The sequence below is a fragment of the Eulemur rufifrons genome, chromosome 7 (genome assembly GCF_041146395.1).
Source record: "Eulemur rufifrons isolate Redbay chromosome 7, OSU_ERuf_1, whole genome shotgun sequence".
Classification (NCBI taxonomy): Eukaryota; Metazoa; Chordata; class Mammalia; order Primates; family Lemuridae; genus Eulemur; species Eulemur rufifrons.
In genome coordinates this window covers 105503376-105519953 of record NC_090989.1, presented here as the reverse complement: position 1 = coordinate 105519953, position 16578 = coordinate 105503376, and the positions used below count along the sequence as shown (strand labels likewise).

At 36.8% G+C, this 16578-nt stretch overlaps 1 pseudogene; it reads right to left on the bottom strand.

Moving 5' to 3' along the window:
* Positions 1-13971: 13971 nt before the first annotated feature.
* Positions 13972-14580, bottom strand: LOC138386571 (homologous-pairing protein 2 homolog pseudogene; annotated as a pseudogene).
* Positions 14581-16578: the final 1998 nt, after the last annotated feature.

Sequence of the window (16578 nt, the reverse complement as noted above, 5' to 3'; positions counted from 1 at the left end):
TCCAACAGTTTTAGAAACCAATTGTGCCAGGCCTATAATACCAGCTACTTGGGAGGCTGGGGCAGGACTAGAGCACAGGAGTTTAGAGCACAGGAGTTCAAGACTAGCATGGGCAGCATAGGGAGACATTGTCTCTTAAAAAAAAAAAAATGTATTGGAACAGTATCTAGCACAAGCTGTCAATAAATGTTAACTTTAAAAAAACAAAACAAAGCACAAAAGCTATTGTGCCAGGAACTGGGAGGAGAAACCAAATATATTTCTTATTATGTCATACTGGCATATAGTAACACTAAAAAATAGTGTCTGTTTTCTTATTGTTAATGAATTACCATTGCTAACAAAGAAATATAAGCTGAATTGTGTCTCCCCAAATTTATGTTGATACACTAACACCCAGTACCTCAGAATGTGACTATATTTGGACATAGGGCCTTTAAAGGGGTGATAAAGTTAAAATGAGGCTGTTAGGGTGGGCCTCATCCAATGTGAAGTCTTTGTAAGAAGAGGAATTTAGAAACACAGAGAGACACATGGAGAAAAGACCATGTGATCTTATAACAGGAGAAATGGGTTGGAAAAATGACAAAAATGTTTTGTGTCTCTTTAAAACATCCCCCACTCCTTTTGGAGATTTAGACCTGCATCCCTGCCCCAGGCCAGTAGTCAGGAGGGGCAGAGTAGTGTCCTTTGTTCTTTGTGCCACAGGAGATGGGATTAATCTGGGTGGAGATCATGAGATTGTTTTAGTTGAAGGAGGGATTGATGAGAACCTTTAAAAGCTCTGCACTTCTGCTCAGAAGCAGGAAGTTGGACTTTGAGACGGGAGTTGGACAACCTTCTCATTTGCCAGCAAATTAATAAATTCTTTCCTTCTTCTCAAACCACCTGTGCATGTTCTTCTGGTGTGGCCTCCGGACAAATACCAAACTTTTAGTAATAGCCTCAGGAGAAACCAAACCTGCCAACACCTTGATCTTGGACTTCTAGCCTCCAGAACTGTGAGAAAATAAATTTCTGTTGTTTAAGCCACCCAGTCTGTGGTATTTGCTATAGCAGCCCTGGAAAACAAATACAAAATATAAACATAATTAACATGTTAGTATCGGTACTGCCATCAAATTTAATGAAATATTTTTAAAATAAAATGTTCCATTATTAAACAGTCCCAATATAGAAATTAACATGAATTATGCTGGGACAAAAAAAAAAAAAAAAAAGAATCTTTTCCAAGTGGTAGCATAGCAAATGGGATAGATTTTAAGGAGCTCTTATAAAGTTTATATAAGTAGGCTGGGCATGGTGGCTCACACTCGTAATCCTAGGACTCTGGGAGGCTGAGGCAGGAGGATTGCTTTAGGTCAGGAGTTTGAGATCAGCCTGAGCAAAAGCGAGGCCACATCTCTATTAAAAATAGAACAAATTAGCTGAGCAACTAAAAATAGAAAAAATTAGCCTGGCGTGGTGGAGCATGCCTGTAGTCCCAGCTACTGGGGAGGCTCTGAGGCAGGAGGATCACTTGAGCCCAGGAGTTTGAGGTTGCTGTGAGCTAAGCTGATGCCATGGTACTCTAGCCCAGGTGATAGAGCAACAGGAAGGAAGGAAGGAAGGAAGGAAGGAAGGAAGGAAGGAAGGAAGGAAGGAAGGAAGGAAGGAAGGAAGGGAAAATTAGTTTATATAAGTAGAAACAGAGGGGCAAGTGAAATTTAGCATGGGTAGCATTTATTCATTTATTGTGTATGTATTTATCAGGAATCTATTGTGCTTCCTGTGCTAAGCCCAGGTGAAAGAAAAATAAATTTGACACTATCCTGCCCTTAAAGGGTTCAGAGACAAATAATAAATCATACATCTTTGCAAAAACATTCCAAGCTGCTCAATGAGGTGAGTTATGAGTTTTCTCATTTCCCAGAGGGATAAAGGGGAGGAACCTGAGGAGTCTACATAGGCTTTCTATGAAGACATTGATCTTGTGAACTAGTTTGGTCCATAAAGGGCAATAGAATTCTAATAATATTAATTGTGGCTTTAGAAATAAAATAGGAAAACATACCCATGTAAAGAGCTATAAAATCTTTGCATTTTGCAAGTACTTCTATTGCATCTACCTTCAAATTACTTTTAGAACACATCCAGTTCACTCATTGTCCTCTCCCACCACACCGTTCAAGCCCATATCATTATCTCCCCCTTAGACTGCAGTAGCTGTTGGTTTCCAACCTTGTCCCTGTACAGTCCATCCTTCACAGAGCAGCTGAGGTGATATTTATAAGTTTTAAATCTGGTCATGTTATTTAAAACATTCAAAGGTTTCCTGTTTCAATTAGAAAAGATTTCAAGGTCCTTCGCCTTTGCCTGTAAGGTCTTATGTGATCTAGCTCCTACCTGCCCTCTTATCTCTTTCCAATCACTACCTTCTTGCCCACTTCTTTCTATTTTGTGAGCACGCTCAGCTTTCCCCCATTTTAGGGTTTTCACAATAGGTGTTCTCTCTTTGCCTGGAACGCCCTTACCCCAGGTGCTTACATGTCTGCACCTTCTTTGCATTTCAGCTTAAATACAATCTCCTTAGAGAGACCTCTTCTGAGCATGCAATGTAAGGTTATTCATGAAGTGCCGTGTATCAGATGATTTCACTTTTATCATAGCATTCTCATTAACTGGTATTTCCTTATGTGTTTCTTGTCTGCCCGCCCCCAGCCCCCTAGAAGGTAAGTTCTGCGAGAGCTTGCCTATCTTGTTCCCTGCTCTATCCCAGCATCCCAAGTGCCTCCCCCACAGTGGGCACTCAATAACTATGTTTTAATTAGTATATTAATATAGAGTGCAGCATAGGTAGAGTTACAAAGGCGTGCAAATGATTGAAAAATATCAGTACGGTCTACTCTGGCAAGGTAAACACAGAAATGGGATATAAAGTATTTGGCTATTTAAAGTGTTCTTAGTGTGAGTGTGAACTCTGAACTCTGTTCACACGATTGCAGTGTATTAAGCTTAAGAGATGCACTTTTAAAAATAGTTTTAATACAAATAAAAAAACAACTAATAAAAAATAATGACTACTTTTACTCAGAAAGCAATCTGAACACATAGATCCAAAGTGTTTAGTTTCTTGGAAATGTAGACCTTGTGATGACCTGAATTGCCACTGAAGTAAATACTGGAATGATTTAAGTGCTGGATTGTGTTTTACAAATAAATGCTTATCATGTGCAGATAAGGGAAAGATAAACTCCAATCCTGAATTCAATTTTAAGAAAAGTTCATCTGAAAAGTCCCTTTTGTTCTTAGGAACTGATTACAATTGAAGTATGTTAAGTTTCCCCAAACGCATAAAACTCACTAGCTTGATAGTTTTCTGAGGTAAGCTGCATTGGATTAAAACAATGTTTATGAAACTTTTCAGATTTCAGGTATTTAATTGATTTGCCATGGGAGAATACGCCATATGTAGAATAAAATAGTCAAAATACATATTAATCAGTAAGTTGGTTTTCATTCTCTTTTATTTTTAGAGGTTAAAAATTGACAATGAACATGGAAGGCTGTACTCCACAAATGAGTCACTATAACGCGAAAGGCTTGCAATGAAAATCAATTCATTTCAGCAGTCTTCTACAAATTTTACCTACTTTGTTGATAAAGACTGTTTCATTATATCTAAACAAAATGTACAGTTATTAAAGGTCATTTTTAAAATTTTCCATCCTCAGTAATATAAAACATGCCATTTTAATTTAGCATGTATTTATTAGTCACCCTGAATCATCCTCTTCTATTAATTAAATCATTCTTTTAATTTAGTATCTTCTTGTACATTTTTGTTGATTTAACAAAATTTTTTTAGGACTTACTTTAAACATGGCATTATACTGGGTATTGATTTACTCATTCATTAATGTATTCATAACCTAATGAGATTTTTCTTTGTTCCAGGCACACTTTTGAATACTAGAGATAGATGGATAAGATTTGGCTGACTTTAAGCTACAAGCAATTTTGAAAGAAATCTTTTTTTCCCCATTCATTGGCTCCTTTTGGATTTCTTCAGTTAATGGAAAATTAAAGTATTTTTTTGAAGCATGATTTGTCATATTTAAATTTATGATACTGAAGGGTGATTTTGTTTTTGTTTAGATATTTTATTTTTTCACAGTCACAGACATTTGAATATGAATATTCTAATATTATTAACTCTGCTATTTATATTTTATTGGTAAACCAAAATTCACTTTCATTTTCAGGACTGAGAATGGTCTTCTGTAAATGACTAAAGGCAATTCAAATTTATAAAGGAATTAATGTTTTATAGCTTATTTGTAGGTTAGCTGTCTAAACCAGAACACATTTTCCTGTGTATGCTATATTGCATGCATTAGTTTGGCTCTTAGGCCAGCTTGAAAGCTTACTTAACCCATGAAATAATTAAAATACATTAATAACCACACAGCCTTAAATCCTGGCTCCTGGAAGCAGGAAGTCTTTTGGAACAGAAGAGGGAAGGATAGAAACATTTTCTAATTTTCCTAGTCATAGGATCTTCATTAGATGTTATTTGGAAATAAAAGATAAGTTATAAAAGCCAGGTTTCTCAAACTTTAATGAGCATAAAAATCTCATCAAAAGGTTTTGTTAAAATGCAGATTCTGGTTCATTACGCCCAAGGTGAGCCTGGGATTCTGCCCTTCTAACAAGCTCCCAGGTGATGGCATGTTGCTGGTCCTCATACCACATTTTGAGTGTCAAGATCTTAGATTACCTCAACTGGTCGTAGAACTTCCATATTTACAGTTCCTCTGCCCAGGTTCCCCTTTGGTGACTGTTTTCTAAACTTATTATGACAACCTGCCATCCCTCCCCTTACAATGTTTCTTACTCCCAAACTAATGACAAGATCTCCCATCTCCACCATAAAGCTGATTTTGGCTAGTGTTCATGACAAAAACTACCTAATTTAAATTGCTTCATTTTTGTGCATGTGACTAAGGTCACATTAGCCCTGAAAATGTAGTCTGATTTTTTTTTTTTTTTGTAAGGGCATGCCTTAGCTAAATGGAGTCTCCAGTTGCAGGAATTTAGGATGTTATATAAACATAAAAACTCAAAAAACTCACACAGGGTGCTGAGGCAGGGATATTTTTAAGCCAAGGCCTGCCATGGAGTTCTGCTTGGAGGTGTGCCTCAGGACTCAAAACTTATTCCTGCTTCTCACAGAGACTGGCAAGGCCTTTGAGACAACATATTGACAACTTATTCATTACCAAGTTCTCTTTGAAACAATTAATGTTTATCAAGCATGTACTTTGTACAAGGCACCATGGTACATTCTCAAATATACATAAACGAAGCCTCAAGGAGTTTATGGTTTAATAGGGCTGCACTTTGACCTATTTCTTTCCTTAGAAGAAACTAAAGTCTACATGGGTCCTCGTTAACTTTGATGTTGCCTAACATACTTACACAAAGCTAGCAGTGAACTTGGGAAAGTCACCATCTTTGAGGAGCCTCCTCAACATGAAGATGATGAGGATAAAGACCTGTATGATGATCCACTTCTACTTAATGAACAGTAAATATGTTCTCTCTTCCTTATGATTTCCTTAATAACATTTTCTTCTCTCTAGTTTACTTTATTGTAAGAATACAGTATATAAAACATATAGCATACAAAATATGTATTAATCAACTATTTATGTTATAAGGCTTCTGATAAACTATAATAGACTATTAGTAGTTAAGTTTTTGGGGAGTCAAAAGTTATGTGTGGATTTTTGACTACTTATGGGGGTCCACATGCCTACCCCCTGCATTGTTCAAGGGTCAACAGATACACACACACACACACACACACACACATATACACAAGAGTAAGTTTTGTCAGTCAGTAAGAATATGATATCTTCTCACATGTCTTTGTTTAGGTGTTATTCAGAGGATTTGTCTTCTGTTTTGCTTTGATCCTTTAAATCATTTTGTATTCATTATGTTGTTTTCACTTTACAAACTGCACTGCTTTAGATCTTTTGAGATCTACATTTAAAAACGTATGTTAAAAATATGACAGCAAATTTATACTCAACCTAACACCACATAATTTTAAAGTTTGGTGTTTCTATTCTGGAGCCAGTGGACTATTTTTGCTAACAAGAGGGATAAGAGGAACCCAGAATAGATATGCCTTTTTTGATCAAATGTTCAAACTTTTAAGCTTCAGTATACTGTTATACAGAGATGATGGGTTTTCAGGTCTTCTTTTAATTTAATTAGTTGAAGATGGAAAACTTAATTACATCTAATTATAACTTTGCTTGAGTATAGGACTTTCATAATACTGACAGTAGGGGGAAAAAAAAAGCAGTTCTTTTACTAAGCTGATTTAGTTGATGACATCCCAGGAGGGGTTTTGTGGTAATGTTTTAGATGACATTAACCTAGTCAAGCAAAGCATACAAAGACTAATAAAATATTTTTTAACTTAAAATAAACAAATACTTTTTCTTTCTGATTCAGATCTTATTCTGTGAATGCCTCCTGGTAAACCAAAATTCCTTGCATATCCTAGTTTCTGTCTTTTACAAGCAACAATTTCATGGAAACATCCAAGGGACAATGAAATCATGGCTAGACTTTCTTACTACATACATATATTCAAGAACACATAAGAATTATCAGAATGGGGTTAGTGTTGGGGACATAGAAAGCTTGCTCCATAAATATACAGGGTACTTCCAAAAGTTGTCCAAAAATTCATTAGTTAAGACAGATATTTGATGCACAAAAGACATTTTCCACCTTGAAACAATGCAATAAATCAGCAAAAGTAATGGATTTTTCTTGATCCACGTACTTCCTAACTTATGTCACATACAACCCCATTATTCACATACTTGTTTGTAATTCTCACATTGCAGATATTCCATGACATTGCCCTTTTGGATTCTTTGTTTATTGCTTTCCTCTTCCCTCTGCTGCCTCCTTTTCCAGGTCCCTTATCATGGGCCTATTCCCAGGGCAGGTCCTCCATTTCTCTTTCTACTTTCTCTTAGATAGGCACTTGATGTTATCTGCATGTTTATGATTTGCAAATTTCTCTTTCCTAGAATCAGATCCCTATCACATAATTCAGACCCTCCCCACCTAGTATTATCTAAAATTTTAACCAGTCTGAAGTGACATGAGTCCAGATCTGACCAAATCTGGCAGGCACCTGTAGAGAGAGGGAACAAACAATGTTTTGGAAGAACAACAAACAGTTCAGTTTGTCTGAAATGTGGTAAGAAGAGAGGAGAATAAAAGGACATAAAATAAAAGCAGGAATATGAGGCCCTAAGTCTCTGGATCTTATTTTAACTTTGGTACTTTTGGAAATGACAAATTTTAGATAATCACTCTAAATGCTGGGTGAAAAATAGCAGGAAAAGCAAAGACAGAAGTAGGAAGAACAGCTAGGTTGGAGGCTATGGTGTATTTCAAGGCAAAAGAGTAGGAATGAATGAATAGGAAGAGTCAAGGCTAGTCTGCAAATGTCTATTTAAACCATAACATGACTGAAATTGTTTAACATACAATGAAAAGTAGTACTATTTCTATAATAATTAAATAAAACAGAAAAGTAGTACCATTTAACATGACTGTTTATTGATCCTCAGTCTTAATGCTGATATTTGAAGAAAAGCTGGTTTTATTAAAAGAAGATTTAGTGTTAGGTGGAGATTTGCAAAATGATGGGAACTTCTGGACACCTTCAAAAGCTTCAGAAATCAAATGAAATAGTTCTATATTATATTTAATCTCACTTTAAAACTCATGACTAGGATTATAGGGCTTATCACCCATGATTCACATTCTTTTTTAGATTACAAAGAGAAAAGGGAGAGAAAATATAAGAGATTTTTCCTGAGGTAAAAAAGAAAGAGACCAGGTGCCATGGCTCACGCCTGTAATCCTAGCACTTCAGGAGGCTGAGGCACAAGGATCTCTTGAGCCCAGGAGTTCAAGATGAGCCTGAGCAAGATTGAGAACCCCATCTCCACAAAAAATAGAAAAATTACCTGGGCATGGTGGCATGCACCTGTAGTCCCAGCTACTCAGGAGGCTGAGGCAGGAAGATCGCTGGAGCCCAGGATTTTGAGGCTGCAATGAGCTACAATGACACCACTGCACTCTAGCCTGGGTGACAAAGTGAGACCCTATCTCAAAAAAGGAAAAAAAAAAAAAAAAAAGAAAGAAGAGTTGGAATAAAACTGAGGGAGGAATGGAATTAAAGAGGCTACCGTGTACATAGTAAGCACCAGCTAAAGAGGAATTAACTGAGTTGTGAAAGATGAATGACAGGAAAATGGAAAGCATGGAAGACCACAACTTTTGCATGGTACACCTTAATGAGAAGAAAGAAACAGTGTAATAAAGAAAAAAGTTTAGTGATTGGGTGGTGAATACTTAACAGCTTTGGAGATGACAGCTGGGGAACCATACAATGGAATGTATAAATGACAATTTTATAAGTCAGGGTTTGTTAATTTAGGCAAACCCGATACTACAAATTAATTGGCTGTCAAGATATTGCCCTTACTGACTTAGAGTTAAGAAAAGGGTATAAAGATCCTTTCTGAGAGTTTAGGGAATCGAAATTATAAACACACCCACTTAAACTTTATTCCAGTGGTGTCAATGTATGCTCTATTCCAGAATATATTGAGATATAAATTGCATATATTCTAGAGAAAGATGGTTTTCTGATATCTATTGGCAATACATTATCATACTTTAATTTGTGAACAATTTTTAATCTTAGAATATTGGAGGAAATATAATTGTTGGTTATGTGTTCTCACGGAAGCAGTTTTCTTTACTATTTAATATATTCTAAAGTTTATACCTGTTTTTATTTGTGTGTGCCTGTGTATATAAGTATAGAAGAGGATATGACATATTTTTTCTGGACAATGTATTAAAATTCAAACCAACTCCTATTCATGATTTTACTAAAATTTTATTTAAGTACTCTATATGCAAAACTGATCCTGATCATGAAAATTAATCCCAAACACATTGATATAAGGTTATAGGCTATATTAAAGTTTAACATATTTTAAATGTTACTACTTCATGTTTTCCAACCTAATTCATTATAAGATGGACAAATGGTACATATATCCAAATCACATCAGCATCTATAACAGTAAGAAAATTAATAATTTTTCAAAATAATAAACCAAATAAAATCTCCTATATTTTTATCTTTCCTGGCCAGAGAAATTGTGTTAACAGCATGCTAGAAAGAATCATCTCTAATTTTTGTGAACATGATTTTTACTGCAGTGTAGGCAGGACCTTAAATACATTTCACACTACTGCATCTATTTTTAATTTCTAATTCAACATGGAATTCTTAGTTCACTGTCTCTAAGTTGCAGGCTATTTACAAAGGCTTAGGTGAAACACTAAGTTTTACTGAGTATTTTATTTTTAACTTTTCTCTTCCCCAGGAATAACATAAAATGGATCTCTTTCAAAAATGTGATAAGGATATATCTGTTGAATTTTTCTTCTGCAATATTCAAAAATAGATTTCCTGTCCTGCATCAGCAATGACACTGGTGTGCTCTCTTAACCAAACAAGTGGCAATAAAATGCATTCTGGACATAAAATGAACAGGGTTAATCAACGTTAATGTATGAATGTTAAGCAAAGTGAAGTCATTTCAAAACAACAACAAAAAATTCTTAACAGTGTTTAAATTGTTTTATGATTATTATTAATGTCTCTCTCTGGTAGGTGTTCATGTCTGGGTTTTGGATTTGTTGTTATTAAAAAGAAATGCATGGCCAGTTGATATTGTGCAGGGCAGTTCTATTTTTACTTTTATTCATCATGATGTTGAACATGATGAATAAAACCTACTTGGTTTAAATATCATCCATGTGACAGACTAAAATTTCTTTTAAAGTATACAAGATGTGCATTTAAAGAACATGTGCATTTTCATTTCTCCTTATAGACAGGTATGGACTTTTAATAGTCTCCATTGCTCTCCTTATATCCTCAGCCTGACAAAGAAGCAGCATTTTGCAAAGGAAGGATTATTTTTAGTAAATGATATCCCACAAGCTTTATGATGTAATCACTTCCAATTCATATAAACCATGAAGCAACAAATATAGGTTATTATTTATGAGATTCCGAGATTTTGTCTTTAAAAGTGGCCATGAAAAACTCCTCCTTGGTGATAGAAGTAAGAATACAGTTATTATTGGGGTAAAGGTGGCTAGTTACTGACTGAGAAGGAAACTGAGGGAGATTTTTATTATCACGTTTTGAGTGGTAGTTTCATCGGTGGAACTATACATACAATTCATCTAGTTGTACACCTAAGGTTAGTGCCCTTTAATCTATATATGTTATATAATTCACAAGAATTATATATGTATGCATGTTTGTATGCCTAAGTTTGTATGTATGGGGATATGGAATGTGTGTATATGTGTATGTGTGCATATATGTGTGTATATATGTGTGTGCATACATATTGTGTGTATATATATATATATGCATATGATGCATATGATGCATGATGGTCAAATTTAACTAAAAATGTTAGGTTTTTTGATGAGAATCAGGGGCAGTTGAATCATAGAGACATATTATTCTGATTCAATAGTCAATTCTCATTTAATACCAATAAGTAATATTTGACAGAAAGTCTATGTTATATTTGGATAGAAATTTATTAACAAATAATAAAGTAGTACCTGTTAAAGCTAAATTTATTTTATTTATTATTCTGTTCTCATTTGGGGGAAAAATAGACAATTACTCTGTACAATCTCATATCCTATACTTCTTATTTCCTTCAAACCTTTCTTTCTCCACACTCACTCTTTGGCAACAGAAAAGCTACTCTGTTTTCAAAGTGGGGTCAGCCATTTGTCCATTTTTTAAAAAGGACAAAGCTGGAGTTGAACCATAGTGCAAATCCTCTATGACTCTACTTGTGTTCTTTTTTGAGTTAGGAGTATTATTAGGACAATCTAGGTTACATGTATTTTTTCAGTATTGTAAATTAAAGTGTTTAAGGCTCAGAAAAATCCCCATAGAGGTTTTTGTTTTGTTTTGTTTTCAGTGCAGGAAATAAACTAGCCATCAACTTTGAAAAAAGAAAAATGATCATGTATAAGCGATTTTTGAAAATGTTTGGGAAAAGAAATCATCATAAAACCCCTTTAATTATTTCTGGTTGTTTAAAAAATTCTCATAACCTCCTGTCTTGCTTTACTGATCTTCTTCTTTTTTTCTGCATGTATTTGGGGACCTCATAGTCTCTGAAATGTGTTGAGCATATTTTATTAATTTAATAATTTCTTACCCCAAAACAATATGAATCCTGCCATACTAATGTCAGTAATCTTCCCCAAAGGAACTTAGAATCTTGACCTGGGAGGAAATAAGGCCCTTTAAAAAGAAAAACAAAATAAAACAAAAACATGAGTTCTTAAAATTTATCATGCTAGGGAGTAGATAATGCTCCAAACTTTCACAAACTGGAGAAACAGAGAGAAGCAAGCCCTGGGAAAAAGCCCAGGCTAGTTTGTAGTTACTGGCTACATTTAATTTTGCCTATAAAAACTCTGAGAGGAAGGATGGGATTTCTTCAATTATCACCTCCCTAAAGAACAATAAAGTTAAAAACCATAATTTTTGCTCAGAAACCCCAGGAATTTGGGCAGAGCAGTTACTTTTGATCTCCTCTTCAGAGGTATGTTTCTATTTCTTACAATCCCATTGCTTGGAGAGTTTTTAGCAGTTGAGTAATGGGTCATTCTCATGGCCACCTCAGGGAGAAAGTGGTGGGGAAAAAATGAAGGTGAGCTGAAGGACCTCTAGATACATAATGATTTTTAATAGTTCAGGTACACACGCGCGCGCGCACACACACACACACACACACACAGATACTGCATTTAAAATGAATGCTCCTACCATTTTAGCTTCCTTAATTCTAAAATTATGGTTGAAAAATAATCTCTGAAGTCATTTAAAAGGTTGAGATAAGCATTTTTCAATGTTCTTCTACATCTATTTCTCTGTAACAAGTTACTCTCAAAATTTAGCAGCTTAAAACAATAATAAAAATGAATTCCTGAACAGAGAAAGGAATTCAGAAATGGCTTAGCTGGATGGTTCTCCCTGAGTGTCTCTTAAAGTTGCAATAAGATATTGGATCTGGCTGTGGTCATCTGAACACTTGACTGGAGCTGAAGTATCTCTTTCAAAGATGAATCACTTACATGGCTGGCAAATTAATGCTGGTTGTTGTTGGGAAGCCTTAGTTCCTCGCCACATGGTTGCTTGAGTGTTCTCATGGCATGGTGGCTGGTTTCCCCCAGAGCAAGTGATTCAATAGAAAGCCACGTGGAAACTGCAATGACTTTTATGATCTAGTCTTGAAAGTTACAGTCTGCCATTTGCACAATGTCCTATTGAGTTTAGAGATCAGTGGTCAGTGTTGTTCAATGTAGAAGTGTACTACACAAGGGCATGGGTAATAGGAAGTGAGAATTGTTGGGGGAATCAACTTGGAGGCTGGCTACCACAGTGTTCCCTAATCCCCAATGACTCATATCCCTCCTACAAGCAAAAATACATTTTCTCCTTCCCAAGGACCCCAAAAGTCTCATCCTAGTATGGAACTGGTTACTAGTTCAACATCCAAAATCTTGTTATTGAAGTCAGGTGCAGATGCTGATGAAGCCCCATAGGTATAGTTCCTTAGGTACAGCTCCCTTGAGTACAGTTCCTGCCTGTGATCTGAAGGCCTAGAGACAGGCTATCTACATCCCCCCTCCCACCACCACACCTATCATACAAAGGTAGAACAGGCACAGGATAACTGCTGTATATACTCCCCTTTACAAGGGGGGAAACTGGAGATACAAAAGGAGTCACTGGTCCATAGTGGCTCTGAAAATCAATCATCCAAACAAATATTAGAACTGGAAATTCCCATATACACTGAATTTGAAATGAAGTCACACTCCATTATTTCCACAATATGCTACTGGTTATAGAGGTTAGAGCTAGTTTGTGTGTGATGGTGGCTACTACATCTGAAAATGGCAAAACATGGGAATCTCTTATGTTATAAAAGCTTCCCATTTTCAATTGCATATATTTTATGTTAAAGGACTTATAGATTGCAAATAAGTAAACCATTGTTGCTTATGTATCACAGCATCTGTTTAAAAATATGTAGATAGTGGTTTTAGAATACTAAAGAGAAGGATATCCAAGATGTGCAGTTGATTCTTTTTACATATTTGAAATTTTTTATTTTGCAACTTTGTTAAATCTACCATTTTGGAAAATTAACTGGGCCTCAAAACCACCCCCAGCCTTTCTGTCAAGTGTATCCAAGCCTCTATCATCTTTGAGTGTTGCCTGCATTTCTCCCAGGACTTGGGGTATGGAAAATACTCAAAAGGTCTCCTGGCATACACAACCCAAGAGAGTCCTGGGTGAGCCCTGGGCTCCTCAAAATGCTGGTGTATAGTAGCTTCTCTCTACCCTGTCCCTGTGGCTCTCTTTTGCCTGCCTGAGGTTTGATATCTGAGAAGTTTGACTATCTAGAGGAAATTAAATATTTTTATATCAGTTATATTACAATAAACATTGCCAAATGCTTTCCTTTGGCATTGTTCTAAGTCTAAGTGTTAAGTGCAAGCCATTGCAATGTGGACAATGAAATAGGCATGGTCACCCACTCTTGGCCACCAGCCCTCACTCCTTCCACCCAATACTTCAGTTTACCCAAATGCTCTGTTCAAAGGTGGAAAGAGCAGGCACAGCAATAACAACCATAACAAAGCCAACCTAAACAAGGTAGCCAGTCTACAACATCTTTGTTTCCATCCCCATTCCCAACGGAGGGCCTCGGGGGTCTGGGAGCTTGACAATGTAATCTTCATCTGTCTCTATCCCAATTTCCTCAAAGAACTGCCTTTTGCTCTTGGGATATCCTTCAAGGATTGCATCAGACAGCTCTGCTGCCATCTCTTCCTCTTCCTCCATTCCTTACACTACTTCTGCCTCTAGAGAGAGCATACCTGCCCTTTCTCTTCTGGGATCACATGGTTGGTAGCGGCTTTAAATGTTCTTCGATCTCTCTCTGTATATAGCACACTTTTGTAACTCTTGAATGTCTTTCTGCATCTCTGGTGTGGTCAGGGCACTAGTTAACTCCTTCAGCTCAGCCTCATGTGGCGGCAGGTCTGCTGCAAGCTCTGCACCTTAACAATGAGGGACACAATTTTGGCATTCAGGCCTTGGAGGTCAGTATCACTCACCATATCAAACTGGTTCTGATCAGAAAAATAGATCTTCTGCTTGCCGTATGTCTTCTCTTTGATCTTGTCTTGTTGGGACAGCTGTTCAGCGCCTTCACCACCACTGCCTTGCTCAGTCCGTGTTCCTGCTGCAGGTTCCTAAACACGTCCTGGGTGCTGCAGGGCCAGTTCTGCTCCTGCAGGTACATCAGGAGGATCTCGGTGGCTCCCTGCAGCTACTGCCCGGCCTTTACTCATGGCTTTTCCCGTCACCAAACTCAGAAGGTCGTTACACTAGCTCCAGGTGATGCCCCTGTGCAGTTGGTTCTTAAGAAATAGGATATCTTCCTTGTCCCATAGGTGTAGTTTATTGTAAACGGAGTTCTCGTTGGCTTCTATGTGTTGGTGGAGTACTTTCTTGCACATCATAGTCAAAGAGAAAAGAAAGAAGTTTATTTTTAATGCTTATTAGCCACCCTGAAAAAATGGTTCACAACTATTAGACAGTATAGCAAGGTGGTTAAGAGCATGGGCTTTGGCACCAAAAACTCTTCACTGAGAATCATGGCCTTACCAGATACTAGTATGTGACCCTGGGCAGGTCAGTTTCCTGAGCCTCGTATGTGCCTAATGAAGACATTGAAAAGATTAAAAAAGATAATATATGTAACGCACTTAGCACACTGTCTTGCTCAAAGTACTCTAATTAGTGTCATATCTAAAATTATGGGAATTATCTGTGCATTTCACTACACTTTGGGTCAAAGTTTTCCCGTCTACAAAATTAGGGGTTGGACTTGATTTCTCAGGTTCCTTGCAGCTCTATCAACCTATAGGTTCTCAGCTGAGGAAAAGCAGCGTCTTTTTTCGTAATAATCACTTACATTTGCACAGTACTTTTAATTTCAAAATCCTTTCACATCTATTATCTCTCTTGATTCTCATCATCACTCTGTGAGGCAAGTGTGCAAGGTAGGCAATATTATCCTCATTTGAGTGATGAGGAAAATGAGATACTGAGCGGTTGTAACTTGCCCAAGTCAGTTGGTTGCGACATCAAAACTAGAGGAACCTGGCTCTTAGGAGTATCACCCGAGCTCCCTTCCCCTAGGCAACATGACCTAGCATAGTGTTTAACCTGCTTTGCTTCACCCAGAAAACACGAAAGGTAGAAAAAAGTGCCCAGGAAGAATAATGAAATTGATTATAAATAACACGGGAAATTTTGATAAAAACCAACAGGAGACAGGATGTGTATTTTATCTCATTTGTCCACACCTATCTGAAAAGGTCAGTTTTACGATGCACCTTGACTCCCTCATGACACACTGTGATGTCGTAAATACGTATTGATACAGTGCTGTCATTTCCATGAGCTATGTGTGACTTTTTAACAACAGGATGTGAGTGATTACTCACTTCCTCAGTTTTCTTCCTTTGCTGTTGATTGTTTCCAGTTTCGGCCAAGGTTTTTATATTAGAGTGATTAACTTCTTTACTATTTTAATCAGCAGACCTGTTCAGAAATCAATGACTAGAAAACATGGCCAGGGGAAATAAAGGGCAAATAGTTGGTGAGCCTAGATTGATAATTGAGGCGTGTAACAGGGTGGAGCCTGCAGTAGATAAAGGAACTGGAGGAAATGTTTTCAGGAGACCTTCTGCCACGCTGCTTCCCTCATGTGGGACTCACTCTCCATTAGGGGCACTGAGCCAAATCATTGGTCAAATATTGACTTTTCATTGCCAAGAATATCTGGCCACACCCTGGTTCAGAGTAACAAAGATATGCTGAAGCAACTGGCACAAGCCCAGTTACTATTTGTTTAGTCAAGGTATTTATTATCTTTTTAGTTCCCAAACAAGATTGTCATGCCTGTTTTCAGAGTATTTATTTGGCATGGTTTTCAATTGTTGAATTCCAGTAGATGATGAGACAGCTTTCCTTCTAATCTTAGAAATATGGTAAAGAACATTTCAGCTGAAATATCCTGCTAGGTAAAAGATAGTATGCTCAATTCTGAATGACAATCTAAAAATGCTTTAATTATGATTTACCAAGTCACTTTAGCTTTCTGCATTTTCAGCTTAGTCTTAAAAATTACACTTTAAAAAAATATTTCTTTCTTTTTTTCTTTTGAGAGATGGGGTCTTTGTCACCCAGGCTGGAGTGCAGTGACATCATCATAGCTCACTGCAGCCTCCAACTCCTGGGCTCAAGTGATCCTCCCACCTCAGACTCCCAAGTAGCTGGCA